This window comes from Bicyclus anynana, chromosome 22 (genome assembly GCF_947172395.1).
Source record: "Bicyclus anynana chromosome 22, ilBicAnyn1.1, whole genome shotgun sequence".
Classification (NCBI taxonomy): domain Eukaryota; kingdom Metazoa; phylum Arthropoda; class Insecta; order Lepidoptera; family Nymphalidae; genus Bicyclus; species Bicyclus anynana.
The window spans coordinates 3,850,978-3,870,328 of record NC_069104.1 but is presented as its reverse complement, the minus strand read 5'-3'; the positions used below and the strand labels follow the sequence as shown (position 1 = coordinate 3,870,328).

The following is a 19,351-nucleotide window of genomic DNA, read 5'->3' as shown; positions in this document are numbered from 1 at the left end:
TCTCACGGGTGAAACAAAGGATCACGAGTTGAAAAAATAATGGTTAAGCGCGAGTTGAAGTTTTCATTAGGGGTTCCGGTTATTTTATTTTTATTTAATGACAAGTGAGCCCTAACTGCGATTTCACCTCATGTTAAGTGATGATGTGTAGACTTAGATCAAAGCAAGCTTACTTAGAACCCACAGAATAACGATGATCAATAATTAGTCATTACAACAGCATGGTAAAACCCATAAAAAACAACCGTCACGCGTCTCCTTGACATCCGCATATAACGAACTTTTTTCATTATTTGAATTTAAAAATTTAACAGCTACAATTGTTAAAATTAATATAATAATCAATAATTACCAATAAAATATACTTATATATATTTTTTTAATCTAGTAGAGCGCTAATACAATTTAAAAAAAAGGTGTTAACTAGCCTATTGCAATGAATGACGAGAGGTAGATATGGTATAATAAAACATTTTACCGCAACGACGTGTTTGTTTCTTAAAAGCGGACGCCCGTGATTTCGTCAGCGTGGAATTCTTTTTTTCACAAATCCCGCGAAACCGATGATTGCTACATTTTAGTAGCCTACATGATGCTCAATAACCCAATCCCATTAAAATCGGTTCAGCCGTTACAAAGATTAACCCAGACAAAACACCCCGGCAAAAATTTTAAAAAAGCTTGGTGTTTTGGTATCGTATAAATAGCGAACCATAAGCACTTCAGAAAACATAGTTATTTTGAAATCGCAGACGATTAAAAATCACAGGCAGTCAGGCATCTTCAAATTCATTTATATGTCTTGATTTATTGATATTAATATCTTTGATTGACAGTTTGAATGAAAATGTGGCCAGTAAAAAGTAAAATATCATCTGTTAATATTAAATTAAATATTAAGTTCATTTATTTTTCATTAAGTCCAGGCATACGAACTCAGACGTGTACGTATAAAAACTATAAAATATGTTCGAAATATTTATCGTCAATAATAAAGTAATTTGAAGTCTGATTTAAAAACTTGAGATTTTTCTCACTCCATTCATATTTCATCGAAAAATCCAATGCACTAAGAAATCTTCATAAGACATTTCAAGCATGCCACTTAATTTCTTCATAAAGAAAAATTAATTGCTTGTTAGTTTTTATTCAATTCATCAAGAGAACAATACGTTCAATTTGGGTCAATCAATCAAAATATTGATTACTATTTTTTACTTCTTCAAAATCTTAAATTAATTACACGGCAATAAAAACATGTTTAAGGCTGGAAAAAAATTAAAAAAAATACAAATAGTTCATCTTTATTCAAAACTATTTTTTTTAATATTTTCTTTAGTTAAAAGTTAAAACTATGAACGGCATTATTAAATTCATATTAGGTAAATCGACTGACATGTCTGTTTTCTTGTGGCATGAATATTTACAATAATATAGTAACCATAATATTCTAATTTCGGTAAAAGCAAGAATATAATGTAAAAATAATTGATAGGTATGTAATATTTAATAATGGAGATATTTAATCAATTAGCTGTATAACACATGGTTATACAGCGTTTTTATGCCCTGCCAAAGGAACCCTAGTTATACTCGATTTAGAAAAGGGAAAAAGAGACAATATCCAATCACAATTATGTCGATCGATACGTAATTTGACGCTCGACGCTTGATACGACCTTCTAATAACTACAATATGACATTGACAATGGTTGTGTATTCATTCAAATATCTGCCTCATTGGTTCTGTAGTTGTCTGGTTCAGCTGCGTACAATGAGGTCCAGGATTCGAATCTTTAATGGCATTTTTCTTATACAAAATCTTAATAGCAGTCTACAGTTGGGAAGTTGGGTGCCTCGGAGAGCATCGTAAGCCGTCGGTCCTACGCCTGATCTTTCACCGGTCGTGTCGGTCTGCCATCCCATCGGACAATTAGAGTCAATAGAGAGTGCACCTGTGCTTGCGCTCACACTTGTGCACTATAATATCTCCTAGTACATGGTTACTCTCAACATGAGATTGGCCGCCAAAAAAAAACACTCAGTCGGGAGCATATTATTATTATTCTTTTAAATGCCTCAATGGTGAAATGGTTAGCTTGGGCTATGGATCCAGATAATCAGGGTTTAAAGTACCTTGTAGGTTATTGGTCTGTGAATTCTGAAGACCAGGGTTTAAAGAGTCAACAAATCATTATTATCATCATATCAGCCGATGGACGTCCACTGCAGGACGTAGGCCTTTTGTAGGTACTTCCAAACATCACGATCTTAAACCGCCTTCATCGGGTCTAAAGTTGAATTTCCAATGCGACTACTTGAAAAGTTTACCCAAAAGTTGTTTTAACACTCATTTAGGAAGTTTTTTGGTCTCTGATTGTGAGTCTATCTTAGCTATAGTAATGTTATAAATGCGAAAGTAAGTCTGTCTGTCTTTTACCTTATCACGGTTAAACAGTTGAACCGATCAAGGTGAATATTGGTATAACGGTAAATGTGACCTTGGAGCAAAACATAGGGTACTTTTAGACCCTAAAATACAAATAGAAGAGGGTGAAGTAGAGGCTGAAAGTTTGTAAATGGAAAGTCCTTAGTTTTTAGAGTTACAATTTTCTAAACTTGTTCATAAATCATAAAAAAATACAAAATATAATGTGATTTTTTTTGTGAATTTTTAAAATTCAACCCCTAAAGTATTGAAATAGGGGATGTATTTTGATTTTGATTTTTTGACATTGATTTCCACGCCGACGAAGTCGCGGGCGTCTGCTAGTTATTTTATAAACGGTCAATGTATTAAGAAATTCAAAATTCACTTTAAAAGCACTTTTGAAAAGTCAGGATTATGTCTAATTTAATTTAATCTAATGGTAATAGATAATTAATAATAGCCGTAAACTTAAAATTAAAGTTACGAGCGTTCCAAACGCGCCTTGGTCCGAGAAGATCCCACAACAAACTCAGCCAAGGTTCATTTTTTTTATTACCACCATTTTACAAACTTATTTAAAACTAAGCACACAGTCGTATAATATAGTTTAACACCAAGCTTTTTTATCATTTGTATAATCATTAACACTATAAAGACTTTCCTAAAAGCTTGCGTTTAACACACACATATTACTATCATGTTTCGATATGCGAAAACCATTCCCGTATTCATATAATAGGGACTCGTACTAAGTGACCACTGACCAGCACGTAGCACAAAGATCTAATTAGTCTCAGCTTAGCCGCGTCGGGTTTTTCATTTTCATCCAGTGTCTTTAAGCCTCAGCGTCCCGGACGCCGCGCGAATGTTAATGAGTTATGAAGATTAACTTAGCACTGTTTTTGGAACATATTCGTTTATTTTTTAGCACAGCTCTGACATACTTAAAGCTAGAATACAATTTTATTTTGCCGTGAAAATTGCCGAAAGAATTTTCGTATAATTTTGTATATTTAATCTTAATTTAACTTTCAAATAAATTGTCTTGTTTTAACTTAAAAACTTCAAACATTAAGTTATTTTTCATACAAATCCCTACTAGTATTACAAATGCAACCACCTTTTTGAAACAATTGAATAGTTTTGTGAGTTAAATCAAAATAACAAACAAACAAAAATCAAATCGTGCAGTCGGAGCTATCTTTATAACTTTTCCGAACATCGTGCGTAAGCTGTGCAATACAAAATTTTAGGTATCATCGGTTATGTATATCACATGCAGGTAGAAACACCTGCGACTTATTTCGGAGACGTCATAAAGATTGTACCTCTACCTCTTTAGAGTATTAGTTTAGATTACTCGCAAATATACAAATGAATTCAACTTATTTCAATAGTTTCAATCCATTAGCATAACCAGATTACTATCATTGCTTCTGTACAATTAGCTTTAAGAATAAAAACCCATTCAATTTTCCAAGCAGTTGAACATAATTTGAATATCTCTCCCATAACTTAAACATGCAACAGAATGATCCTCATAACTAATAACTATCGTATGCAAATAACTTTTGATTAAAACAATAACAATAAACCAACCCGAATCGAATAAGGAATCGATTCATCGGCGAATCGATACAGATCTAGTCGATTCTTGTCCCCTACTAGGCATTCTGTAATTACTCGCAACTATTGTTAAGGAATTTATCATCGATGTAGGTTTAGGATATGTTTTAATGAGCGAGGTTTATTATGCTGATGTTATGATTGTAGATTTGAATCGAGTAAATACTCGATTCAAGGTTTAACGATGGGATTTTTGTATGAACCAACTGCAAATTATATTTGTTGGGCTTTATACGTACATCGTCAGTTTGCATTCTAGATAATGATAATAATTTATTTTAGAATTTAAACTATCGTGAGTGTTATTCATATTAATTGATTATGAAACACTGCTAAAACTCAAGTGATATTAGGTCGGAGTATGCCCGACTAGTTTTGAACCCATACGGCACGATCCAAACTGATCGTGCCGCGATGCAAGAACCAGCTCATGACTAAGGGCCCCGTATGGGTTCGAAACTAATCGGGCATACTCCGACATAATATCACGTGAGTTTTAGCCGTGTTTCATAATCAATTAATAATTATTTATGTTGGATTGATTTAAGGTTTTTTTTTGTGGATAACTAATTAAGCACGACGGCTTATCTACTCGTAGTTCCTCGTTTTATAAACGAAATACCAACTAATATATTACAATTGGTAAACGAGCGTAATATTAAAAAAAATAATAGTTTCCTTTGCTTGCCCGGGATTTAAACTTGACACTCGTCAATGATTATTTTATATTATAGATATGTTACGTGTCTACAAAATCACCGCAAAAAGTGATCCGAATTCAGCGATTCCATACGCCCTATTTAGTATTTACTTACATTATACCTATATTTATGTATATATATATATATATAGTTTTATTACACTTCATAAATCCACAGCTCAACATTGTAGACAATATTAACTTGTTACAATAGTCACTTGTTTAAATAACTTTCGTTGTTTAATAAGCGACTAAATTAAATTAAGACAATTATGCACATTTGTCCGCCTGAGTTTTGATGCGCTAGTGATATCTTTAGTATAAAATATCATTTTCACTCGCAGCAAACACGAACTTCACTCTTTTGATGAACAAATAACTATTACCTACCCACCTTTATTTACCTAACTGGTAAAAGTGTCTGCAATATCTCATAAAAATCACCGTTCAAAGGCACCAAATTTTAGTTTAAAAATCCTTTCAGATTATTCCACTATGCAGCCAAGAAATGCTCGTGATCTTTATAACTAAACTATTATATCCAGGAAGCTCATTTGAAGGCGCCCGGTGCTTGGCCAGGTGATTTTTCATGGAAACTGCCATAAAGTAGGGAAAACTGGGAAAACTTCACGTACTAGTACGCTAGTCACGTGCCGTGGAGGGAGAGGAGGGCACGTAAGCTTGCGGGTGGGAGGGGGACGGCGTTTGATGTATTGGAGGTATTTCTTAGTGAGTCTAGTCAAATTTAGTCATTTGTTGGTAGTTGAAATGAGCTTAGTAGTTATTTTCGTTTGAAGGCTGATTGGTGAAGATTGCAGAGTAGTAGGTAATCCCACTGCATCCAAGGAAAATAAACAGTAAAATAATCAGAGAATTAGTTTTGCCATACAACGTGGCAATACTGCCAGCCTTCTGGGCATTTTACAAATGAACATCGATTTAGACGAGTTCTAGGACGCCTAAGTCTTTAGATTTAATTTAAGAGTAGTATATTTCCTTTTTTTAATTGTATAATATGTAGTTTATATAGTTTAATTTAAGTAGGTAGTTTAAATATTATTTTTAATTTTGTTGGGTGGCTCACAAACTCTAAAATATTTTTTTATTGCGTTTTTCTCCTAAACCATGAGTTTTACACTAAAGTTTATTTGACAAAAAATGTAGTCTAGTAAAAATTTCATCTACAATTAATGTACATTTGATAGCCTCCGTGGCGCAGTGGTATGCGCGGTGGATTTACAAGACGGAGGTCCTGGGTTCGATCCCCGGCTGGGCCGATTGAGGTTTTCTTAATTGGTCCAGGTCTGGTTGGTGGGAGGCTTCGGTCGTGGCTAGTTACCACCCTACCGACAAAGACGTACCGCCAAGAGATTTAGCGTTCCGGTACGATGTCGTGTAGAAACCGAAAGGGGTGTGGATTTTCATCCTCCTCAACAAGTTAGCCCGTTTCCATCTTAGACTCCATGATCACTTACCATCAGGTGTGATTGTAGAGAAGGGCTAACTTGTAAAGAATAAAAAAAAAAGACTAACTTGTAAAGAAGGTAGGTGGCGCTGAAATTGCTTGAAATGTGTTTTTTCAGCATTTAGTGTATAAAAAATTATTTTACAACTAAGTAAAGTACAAATGAGAAAGTTTTTCCTCTCAAAAAAACCTGCATCAATTATCTAAAAAATGTTTTCGTCGGATTTATTATTTTTTTAATTCAACCCCTAATAAATTGGTGAACCCCTATTGTTGAAAGTTTACATTGATTTCCACGCGGCCGAAGTCGCGGGCGTCCGCTAGTATTCTATAGACGTCAAACAAATCTAATTTCACGGGTACAGTCAATCTCAGACGGTATGCCGCGTGTAGGTAGACGGTAGAGTGAACTATTGTCCGTCAGTATTCGTATGGTAATACGCCTTTTAGGGGAAGCTTTGGTATTTCCGCGCCATTTATTATATAAATTCTTATTTTTGTCTATCTGTATTTATGAAAACAGAGCCATCAGCTCTCGGGAACCATGGATTTTTTCGGGATAAAAAGTAGCCTACGTGTTAATACATGCTATAATATATTTCAATAACAAATTTCAGCTAATTTGGTTAAGAAGTCGAGGCGTGAAAGAGTAACAAACATTCATATCATTAAAGTCACCAGTTTTCGCAAATCTCGGGAAACCATGGATTTTTTCGGGATAAAAAGTAACCCATGTTAATCCAGAGTAAAATTCATTTCCATTCCATTTTACCATTTTAGCCAAATCGCTTTAGTAGTAGCGGCGTTAAAGAGTAACAAACATCCAAACATCCATACAAACTTTCGCGTTTATAATATTAGTAGGATAAACGCAATGCTTACACTGAGGACTCATTACATATACCTGTTTTGGAGGAGGAATTTTCCGTATTGTGTAATTTGTACCTACATGCATACCTGCATACCTTAGTTAAACACCTTGTGCACGCCAGTATTTGGTTTAGGGCGCGTAGGGTCGAATCCGGTGCATGCACCTCCAACTTTTCATGTAATTTTTTAAGAAAAAAAATATCACGTGCTTCAAACGGTAAAGGAAAACATGGTGAGCAAAGCTGCATATCTGAGAATTTTCTTCATTTTGCTTAACAAAAGTTGGAGGTGCATGCCCCGGACCGGATTCGAACTCGCGCCCCTCTGAATCTGAGGCAGCGGTCATATCCATTTGTCTATCACGGCATCCGTTGGGTATATTCCTTTAACTAATGTCTAACCACTGACCAACTGGCATTCAAAGGTACAATCGTTGTTATCAACCCATATTCGGCTCACTGCTGAGCTCGAGTCTCCTCTCAGAATGTGAGGGGTTAGGCCAATAGTCCACCACGCTGGTCCAATGCGGATTGGCAGACTTCACACACGCAGAGAATTAAGAAAATTCTCTGGTATGCAGGTTTCCTCACGATGTTTTCCTTCAACAATTGATACATGTGATATTTAATTTCTTGAAATGCACATAACTGAAAAGTTGAAGGTGCATGCCCCGGACCAGATTCGAACCCACACCCTCCGGAATCGGAGGCAGATATCCATTGGGCTATCACGGCAACGGTACAATAGCAAATATGAATTAGTGCTACAAGTGTCCAAAATCCCGGTTTAATAATATGACGTTGGTCATCCGAGCCGAGGATCAATTCCTTAATCCTTGGACTAATAGCCTAGAGGGGCCACTTCATTTAGTAAGACGACATAATACAAACAAATATGAACTTTATTTCTATTACACTGAAGCTTAAATTTGACTGTCTCGATTTTTCTCCGGAACATTTTAAACTTAAAGCCATACAAAGAGAAGTCGACTTTATTGCTGATATGTATGGTTTGAATTTGATTGCAGAGCGAGGTGTTGCCAAAATGATTTTTAGGGTGGCCAAAAAGGTGGTTGAAATGTGAAAGCATTTCTATGTAAGATTATGATATTACTCTAAGTTGTAGTTATGGACTACGGTAGCGTGACGTATTTATGCTTTGAAATATTGTCCTTTTTTTGAAAATACCTTAAATGAGGTAATAAATCCTGGATTTAGCACTGTTGTTATTTACTTAAATTACTAACTTTAGAGTAAGTTCAGTTAGAGCTCAACCATTGATTACCTTATTTAGCATGTGAATTAAAGTAATGTATGAACGACAGTGTAATTTTGCAAAAAATAAATATACCTCATAGTCGAAATAAATACATTTTGTACCAATAATTTGTTTGTAGATACTCGTATCGCAGAGCTTTAAGATTATTAATAAGTAAAACTAATTGCAGTAAAAACAGCTGTTAGTACAGTAAATTAATTACTATTTTCGTACCTCCACCGTACCTAAACCAAAAATATACACAGTCAAATAATTGATTCTAAAGCCACTAACGCATATAATTAAAATCCTACTTAATATTATAAACGCGAAAGTTTGTATGGATGTTTGGATGTTTGTTACTCTAAAACGCCGCTACTACTGAAGCGATTTAGCTGAAAATAGATTTTACTCTGGATTTCTGGCTACTTTTTTTCCCAAAAAAATCCAAGATTTCCCGAGATTTGCTAAACTGATGATTTTGATGATATGAATGTTTGTTACTCTTTCACGCTTCAACTACTGAACCGAATTAACACATAGCCTGGATTAACACATAGACTATCCCGGAAAAATCTATGGTTTCCGAGGGATTCGTGAGAAACTAAATTCCACGCGGACGAAATCGCGGGCGTCCGCTAGTAACAAATAATAGAAATACATTTTGATAACTAAATTTTCATTCCGAGTTTTTAAAAGTGCTTAAAAAAGAAACTTCCTTCAAAGAAAAAAAGGAATTCCGAATTTTCTTATAAAGAGCAAATAAATTACTCTCGCCCAACTAATTGGTACTTCGTAGCGTTTCCGCGAAGGAGGAATTTATGCTAAACACCGGGCGGACAAATTAAAAGCGCAAATGTAAAAAAGTATAAATTAATGCACCCAATACGCTTTCTTTTTAATTATGTCGCGTCAGAAACAACTTAGGGATACGGTGGATAAATTTTTTTTTTATTCTTTACTAGTTAGCCCTTGACTACAATCTCACCTGATGGTAAGTGATGATGCAGTCTAAGATGGAAGTGGGCTAACTTGTTAAGAGGAGGATGAAAATCCACACCCCTTTCGGTTTTCACACGGCATCGTACCGGAACGCTAAATCGCTTGGCGGTACGTCTTTGTCGGTAGGGTGGTAACTAGCCAGGGCCAAAGCCTCGCACCAGCCAAAATGTACAAAAGTTACATGTACATCTTTCTTTAAGAATCGAGATTTTAACTAACTCTATCCTTAAAACTTATAGATTAAAAAAAACTAACTCTTATTTTTAAGGTTATGTTTTAAAATCTTTCTTAATGCCTTAGTCACTTTTATTTAAAGTGATTGCCATGGTGGACAAGTAAGGAAAATCCTGACCAACCAGGTTCGTTTGAGTTGTTAAAAAATGTAATAACAATAACAGCTTTATCTGTGTGGTACATTTCATAACTAATTCATAATCGAACTTTTTCTATTTACTTGAAGCCACAATGTTGTGGTCACTGGTATAATGTTATAAAGATTGTCGATAATTGTAAAAAGTTTTAAGGAACCTAAATTGGTCCTTGCAGAACACCCATTAAAGTCGGGGATCCGGTGACATTAAATCAGCCATTCGAATTCTTTCGACAAGATAATAAGCAATGGAATTAAGAACAAAGTTTTATTTCGACTTAGTTGCAACAAAGTCGTATGATCGATGCACTCGAATGCTTTCGACAGATCGCAAGAAATGTGGCATCCTGCGACCCTAGTCAATCACGAATGGTTTTGCAACTCTTGTTTAAGGTTGTGCAATTGCTGTTAATTTAAAAAAACAAACATCTCTTTTTGTTATACAAATGTAATTTGATACTAGAAAACTTCTAGATGATATGAATGGATATCATCATAAATATATATACCCTAACTACAAATAGATTACACCATAATCACAATATATTATAGTCAACCATACACAGTAATCATTACTGGTTTTGATTGTAATACATAATTATCACAGTCATAACCATTGTCTTTATACTAAAGTTAGTAATATTGATACGGCATATCCATATTAAAGCTTTGATGTGCTCAATGCAAATCAACAGGCAGGGGTCAAATGGCGTTATAATCGAGACAATAAATTTAACTTTCTCTAATTACAACTGTGCATTGTAAGACAATTTACTAAGGCATTTGTCAAGAATGATAGATATAGTAGTTTCATGAAGGGAATTCTAATACCTAATCGAAAAATTCCGAGGTTTTGACTCATTAACGAAACTACTGGGGAAATTATTTTTCTTATAATGTTCTGCAGAATATATTTAAAATGTTTTATACTTGAATAATTGAGGTTCTTAACACTTAGAAATTGCTAAAGTCCGGCTGCTCAGATATTGCGTTGCCGACAAGTCGTCGATGTAACATGAGAGAGAGACAAAAAACTAGGCAATTGTAATTGAGTATGTTTGTCTTATTCAGTCTGTCTGTCAGAAACGCAATCTCTGAGTAGCCGGACTTTACCTTCCAAAGCCACAGAGGTTAAACTCCATAGTTGCCTACTATACTTGTCTATAGTAAATAGGCTATTTTTTTTTGGTTTTGAAAAATGAGAATGGCTCTTGGGTCAGATACACTCAGTCAGTTGCATAGTAATGTTTTAATTATTGACAATAGAACTGTTATAAAAAATCTGCACACGACTCCTTATGCGCACTATTTCATAAAGACATGTTTCTCTTCCAAAACTTTCTATGGCTCATAAATCATAACTCATAAAACCATAACACAGATACTTGTAGATAATACGTGTAGAAACTTTACTTTTCAAAGAAATAAAAGACTAGTAGGAAAATCATCTCTTTGTTTAGTTCTCCAAGTATATATTACTCGGAAAACCATTGCACAATTAGAAAATGTAATAAGTAAGCAAACTTTTGAAGCAATAAAAAACTACCCCGCAAACAAGTATCAACGCAAAGTGACATCCAGTCTGGAGCGTACCTAATTCCTCATAAATATTCATGTACCTGTTATACTCGTCATATTGTGATACTTTGATTAAGTGTCTTCCTTCTCAACCCTCCCGCCTTCTGATTAATGGAGGTCGTCGATTGTTCGGGCGGCACCTTTGAACAATTTTTTCTTTGACGCTACTGTCGCTTGTATTTCGTCTCCGTGTTGACACTGAGCGATGTTTGTGACAGTTTTTAAACGTTGTTACAACGCTGTATTGTTCTTTTCTTTTTCTTTCTTGCATTTGGAGTTTGTAGAGATTTTGTCAAATAAAATACTATTAGAAGTCTCGCGGTTTCATGTCATCCGCGTAGTTCCCGAGTGAATACGGGGATGAAATAACGTGGTTTTCCAGTGATACCTAAAAGAATATTCAAAATCGGTTCAGTAGATCCAGAGATTGTCCTCTACAACACCAAAAACGTAACCTATTTAATACGTACAAGTGTAAACGTGGCAGGTTTGACAGATCAACCATGTCGGTGATAATTTTGTCTCTATTTGAAATGGGGTAAAATAGAGAATGATATTTTCGGATTGATTTATCGGATTTACTCGTACAATAGCTGATATGATATATACCCTCATGACGCTCAACCTACATGTGATAATCTATACTATTATTATAAATATAGTTTGTTTGTTTGAACGCGCTAATCTCAGGAAATACTGCTCCGATTTGAAAAATTCTTTCAGTGTTAGATAGCCCATTTATCGAGGAAGGCTATAGACTATATATTATCCCCGTACTCCTACAGGAACGAAAACCACGCAGGTGAAACCGCGCGGCGTCAGCTAGTTTAATATAAACTATTTCAAGATCATAGTCATTTGATGTTGCAACTAGCTAACATATATCTTTTGCTAAAACTCTTCTACAAAACCATGCCACAAACTTGCCAAAATCCACAGATCCATTTCTGAGTTATGGTTCCAGAGATCAACATTCAAATATACAAGATTAGGGGGGTAAAAATTAACAGAATTGTACTCGTTTATCTTTTATTGGGTGCAATTTGTCAAAATCATTAAACTCGGGCGTCATCGCCTCACTCCGACACCTAAGAGGGGAGTGATGTTTTAAATGTTTGATTTTAATTAACTCGATTATCGCTAACGGTTTTAATAATAGACGAAGAGACAGCGGATATTTCCGCTTCCATCTTAGATTGCATCATCACTTACCATCAGGTATGATGATTGTAATCAAGGGCTAGTTTGTAAAAAATAAAAAATATATATATTAATTTTATTTATTTTAATAATTTTATTGAATAAAATATTAACGTTGGAACATTTTGACCTTTACTTAATAGTACTGACTTTTATTGAAGTACTTCGAATTTTATTACAGTATATATTTCAAAAATAATTTAGCGTTGTATTGTATTAATTCATCATTAAATATTTGATTCATTTATTAATTCTTATGGTTTCATTTTTATTATAAACTAGTCGGGATGTGTAATTCTATTTCTTACATAAAAAGTTAGTTACAAAATATTTTATATCATTGAAACATTTAGATGCAACGAATATATTGTGTTAATAGTAAGTTAAATATTGCAGTTACAAGGTTCTAGTAAAATTGGTATAAGCTACTCGCCAACCATTGGTACTGTAGTCTGTTAAGCATTAAACGCATAGCAAATTTTGCTGTCAGCTCTTAGCCTATAAAGGTATTAATAAGCCGCTCGTCGGTTGTCGTGTCGTACGTCATCGCTAATCATCGTCGCTTACTCTCTGGCCCCACCCTTTTCTCTGATACGGAACGTAATAGATTGAAGTTTTCTTATGAAGAGCGCTACCTACTTATAATTATTTCTTGCCTGTCTATTTTAATTTGATTGGTTTGTTTTTCATTACCATTTTAAAGTGTGTAATTTTTTTTATAATAAGGCAAAGGCAACTTACGGTGGAATGCACTTGCCTAGACGGTGCTTATTCACTCTTGACTTTCAATACGTAGATACGTTGTAGGTTTAAATAGTTATGTCAGCCACTGACGACCAAGTAATCTTACATGCCTGCAGCGCTAACGGCTTGACGTCTCATAAAAGTGATCGTATTTTGATCGTTCGATCAACACACGACCACCAACACACGATCAGTTTCATCGGACGTCAAATCATTAGCGCTGCAGGCATGTGGGATTACTTGATCGTCAGTGGCAACGGAAACTGGTAGGGTATTCCAGATCTTAGCAGTAAACCTCTTGTTTCAAAACAAATAAATAAATAAATTAAAAATTAAAAAAAAGGCATCTCCGTCAAAAAGTTCTTCAAATGACACGCTTAATTACTTAAATAGGTTTCTTTTGGTGGTAGACAGTGCATATATGTATGCATGATGTGCCATTGCACGTAACTTGGAAGTAAACAAATTAGCTCATGCTAATTCTGTGAATTGGAGCCAAGACATCAAACTTCAATAATCAAAGTCAACTCCCTCGGGAGGAAAGGGGCTTCTTTGTACTTCAATGTTTATTAGAGCGAAATATCCATACCTACTCGTACCTACGTAGCCGTGATAGCCCAGCGGATATGACCTCTGCCTCCGATTCCGGAGGGTGTGGGTTCGAGTCCGTTTCGAGGCATACACCTCCAACTTTTCAGTTGTGTGTGTTTTAAGAGATTAAATATCACGTGTCTCAAACGGTGAAGGAAAACATAATGAGAAAACCTGCATACCAGAGATTTTTTTAATTAGAAAGAAAGAAAAAAGCTTTATTAGAGAATTATGCCACACAACACAATTTGTTCTTTAACAATATCCTGCGACGTGTGGCTTTAAATAAAAAAAAAATAATAAAAAAATACAACCGACTTCAAAATCACAAAAATGTTTCTAAAAAAGCTTCAAACTTCTGATCAGCTTGAAGGCGGTACCAAGTTAGTGTTGTGTTAATTAAAGCCGTATCTAAAAGAAATTACTGAAAATCCAGTTAAAATGTTTATGATTTAAACGGCTTTTGAGTAGGGTACTATAGCTTGGCAACTTCGTTCGTAACGCTCCCGATGATCCGCGCGGGCCGGAGGGCGTGTAGCGTTGAATGAAAACCCCACGACTGATGCACGTCACTTCCCCGCACGCACGATTTCACACCTGCGCAGTCTTTCCGTCGCCCGCATATCATGGGAGTGTTACCAACGAGCTTGCCAGACTATAAAGGATGGAACCATATTATTAGGACAAAAATTTTAGAAGACAAAAATAAACAAAGGAAGTTTATTGTCTCATAAACAATGTTCTTAAATTAACGCTTTTACCCCAAAAACCAACCCTTCCATATTGGCTATAATCCGGTAAACATTTGACGCCCCTTCCAAGATGCCACGGATTTGCTTAACATATGAAGTGAGGGTAGGCCATAAATAATAATAACTTCTTTGCCAGATAAATCGACGTATGCTAATAGCTGCATTTTCTTGACCAAGTTATCAGTGAAGAGGCATTTCTAGGGTGAGCGAAGCGTTCCAAAGGATTTTAACTCTTATTTATGTTTGTATGTCCGCGATTTTCTCAAAAATTATTCATTCGATTTGGGTGGGCTTTTCACTAGGTACTGATAAAGTATAAGGGGTGCTTTTGGTAAGTTTTCTTTGAAAAAAAATTCAATATTGCTTTCCTTATTCTATCTGTCTGCCTTAATAATTATCCTACGATCACGAGGTCCTAGGTTCACATCCTGGGTGAACTGTGAAATACTGAGCTTTTTTTCCTTCTAAGGAATTTTCTTTATTAAATACGGTACGCAAAAACTCGGTTTGAAATACTGAGCTTTCTTTCTTCTAAGGAATTTTTTTTATTAAATACGGTACGCAAAAACTTGGTTTGAAAAGTCAATAGAATATTGGAACCAATGTTAGGCCAAATATTTGACGTTCTCTAAACTTGATATTAATTCGAATTATCATAAAACGGCGTAACACACACATTACGCTAACAATTTTTTGACAAGTCAATAAAACAGTGGTGGAAGTTTGAACCAACGTTGGGTCAAATATGTCACGTTGAAAATTTGAAATTAATTCGAATTTCTTATAAACGACGCAACATACGCAACACGACAGAACACGGTGCGCAAACACTTGTCTTGACAAATAACGCCAATAAAACAACAGAGTATTGGCTTAGCGAGAGTCACTTTATCAGGCGACGGGGCCCGTAACATATTACTGCTGTGGCGCCTCCGCAAAAATGGGATAAATGCGATTTTCTACATATTGTAACAACTAAAAGAAAAAAAAAAAAAACTAGCTGACGCAGCCCGGTTTCACTCGCGTGGTTCCCGTTTCCGTAGGAATATGGGAACCTCGATAAATGGGCTATCTAACACTGAAAGAATTTTTCAAATCGAACCTGTAGTTCCTGAGATTAGCGCGTTTAATCAAACAAACAAACAAACTCTTCAGCTTTATAATATTATAAAGATAAAGTACCTATTCTCATACGAGGTTAATTTAAAAATTAAAGGTAAGCAAAAAGTTTTAATAGATGTGATTTAATAAATGTATTTTTTATCAAATATATTTCAATATTTGCTTAGAAGTGTATGTCTCATTTTTGGCACATTCTATAAGCTAGTTTTTCACAAATTTTTAAGGCGTCATTAATTTTGTCTCTGTAGGGTAAACTTTCATTTATTTTATAATTTAAAAAAAGAGTTAGAGTAGCAGGTACTTTGTAGTATAACTTTAATGACTTAAGAATAAAGTATATCCAATAATTTATTTTTAATATAATACTATTTTTCAATTATATTTTAGCTTGTCTGTCTCACACACAGTCATCGGAAGTATTGAATTTTTATACAGTTATGATTGAACTTATCTTTTCTGTAACGTAGGGATCGAACGAAGGGACAAAAACTAAAAATATTCGACAAAAAACTGTGGAATGTGTAATTCAACAAAAAAATCGAAAAAAAATATTTTTTATGGTAAATAAGTTCATCGCCGTATTTTTAGTCATCATACATATTTGTTTGAGTTTGTATAAAATTACCCTTACACCCATCTCACCCTTGGCTGTACGGATAAGGTTTACCCCTCGATAAATAATTTGGCATCATATTAGCATATGTCGATTTATCTAAAGTCGAGCAAGAAATATTATATTATATTCAAAGCTTTTTTATTTTGAATAATTTTTTTTTACATTTTGAGTAATTAGGCATATTATTTTATTGCAATTATTATGTTAATTTAAAAGTTAAGTTAATCTAACCCTAAAAAGACAAGTCAGTGAGTAGCATATAATAGAAAAGTACATCCCTGACGTATTTCTTTAAAACTAAAGTAGGTTAAAACACTAGTCTGCGGTTAAAAAATTAAATTAAGAAAGTAGGTAGCACTTAAATTAATGAAGTATTGTTGTTAATAGTAAATATTTTAAATAACATAATGTCTTTTTATTTAATTTATTCATCGCATAAGTTATGCATTGGCTTGACGAATAAATAAAATCTGCAAATGAATAATGGGTACCTATTTCTTATGACAAAAATCCGCATTGTTAAATGTGGCATGAGTTATTGCAAGCGTTCTAATCATGAATGTGAATTTGCATTTCCCATGCCATTAAACGCACTCACTTGGATAGCTAATAATATTACTAACAGCTCAATAGCTCAAAGGTGAAGGGGCTAAGTTCATTACTAAGAGGGTACCATCGGTTCGAACCTGAAATTTATTCGAATTATTATCTATCATGCCTTATAAAACAGTCCTTCCGACTGACAAAGAATTTGAAAGAAACGGTTATATTAGTCATATTAAAAAAAAAAGATTTGAAAAAAAATAAGCTAACACAACAAATGCCTCGTTGGTGCAGGTTTTTCTGTATCGCTACGGATTACGATGTCTCGGGTTCGAGGCTTGGTCGAGCTATGAAATATTTATGGTTGGGGGGTATGGTTGAGGATCTGGAGGATTAAAACCTGCTACCTCCCAAAGCCATCACAGTCCAAACTCTATAATTGGCTACCGTACATTATGGAGCATGAGCTGACAAACAAAAAAAAGAAATAGATAGTAGGTATAGTTAGGTATTTGGAAAAATGTGAAAATGTCCGTGCACTCAGTAAGGGGCATTAAGACAGCTGTTGAAGTGAGAGGTCGTAAAAAGACATTGGATTTTTTTCGACCCCCGGCCGGGCGGGGTTTAATTATTGTTTCATTGCGTGTCGGGGGTCGTAGCATCATGGTAATGTGATGGTGTGATCTTGCTATGGAGTGGAATTTACATTATTGACACTTCATTTGTGAAATAAGAGTTTTAAACATTGACGCGATTTTTTTTAAAGGTGCAGGCAAAGATAACATGTGCAGGCTGTTGCAATTATGGGGTTAAGATAGTATACAGTTTTGTAACATTTGATAGTGATCGGTGAGAATACGTCAGGCCTGATGGCCTATTCACTAATTTGGTAATTATTATCAACCTATTGAATATAAATCAAATCAACTGATAAATGTCGTCTACCTACTGTATGATGGGTTGCCAGTGTCATTTGGTACATAGAATCCTAACTTTTTGGGATTCCATGTAACAAATGAAATCTGGGTCTGGGTTAGGCACCTCCATTATGTGCATTTTAAGAAATTAAATATCACAAACGGTGAAGGAAAAACATCGTGAGGACTCTGCGTGTGAAGTCTGCCAATCCGTATTAGGCCAACGTGGTAGACTAAGGCCTATCCCCTCTCATTCTGAAAGGAGATCCGTGCTCAACAGTGAGCCGAATATGGGTTGTTAATGATAATGATGAAGCTTAACCCTTAACCTCGTGATCCGAAGCTGGAGCAACGCGGTAGTTTTAGTTAGTATAGTTATAATCTTTTTTTTTCTTTACAAGTTAGCCCTTAACTACCATCTAACCTGATGGTAAGTGATGATGCAATCTAAGATGGAAGCGGGCTACCTTGTCAGAAGTAGGGTGAAAATCCTTTCGGTTTCTACACGACATCATACCTATATGTCTTTGCCAAAGTCTCCCACCAGCCAAAATTTAATTGAGCTTTGAGTCCTTATTCTTTTTTAGGGTTCCGAAAGTACAAAAACGGAACCCTTATTTAATATTTAGCGATCACATACACTTTTATATAGCTAAGTCAGACAAATCCGACCACGTCCTAATGCTACGAACAGTATAAGACTGCACAAAACTCCCAGTAGAGTCGTCTGAGAACTTTACGACGTTCTAACGACTAGCGGCCGGTTAATGGCTCTTAATGAGGACTTGCTAACTTCCTACTTTACTGTTATGTACTTATTTGTAGGTATGTATAAGAATTCGTCGTATTATATATCTATAGCTAATTGTCGACCTATGGATTCGAGGCTTGGTCGCTAACTATGGACCTTATTAGAAGGCTCAAAGTCACTCAGCGGGCGATGGAGCTATGCTTGGGGTTTCTCTGCGTGATCGAATCAGAAATAGTTAGATCCGCAGACGAACCAAAGTTAATGACATAGCTCAGCGAGTCGCGAAGCTGAAGTGGCAATGGGCAGGCCACATAGTTCGAAGACCCGATGGACGTTGGGGTCCCAAGGTGCTGAATAGCGACCCTGCACCGGAAAGCGCAGTGTTGGTCGACCCCCCATTATGTGGACCGATGACATCAAGTCCATGTAAGAGGCCTATGTCCAGCAGTGGATGTTCATTGGCTGATAATGATGAAGTTCGAATCCGGTCCGGGGCATACATCTCAATCTTTTCAGTTATGGGCATTTTAAATATATATTAAATGGAAATTAAATATCATGTGTCTCAAACGGTGAAGGAAAAACATCGTGATGAGAAACTTCTTAATTTTCTACGTGTGTGAAGTCTACCAATCCGCATTGGACCAGCGTGATGGACTAGCGTGATGGCCTAACCCCTCTCATTCTGAGAGGAGACTCGTGCTAAAATGGGCTAATATCGATTAATTTCAAATAGCACCATCAGATATAACTATAATATGTCTGTTTAACTTAGAAGAGTCTATATAAGTATTATAAAGGTAATTTATAAGAGTT

At 35.3% G+C, this 19,351-nt stretch overlaps 1 protein-coding gene across 2 annotated transcripts in view; it reads left to right on the top strand.

The window, feature by feature from the left end:
- Positions 1-19,351, top strand: part of LOC112046576 (protein trachealess) — a 262,436-nt gene that overhangs the window by 95,473 nt on the left and 147,612 nt on the right. The gene's annotated exons all lie outside the window — the stretch shown is intronic.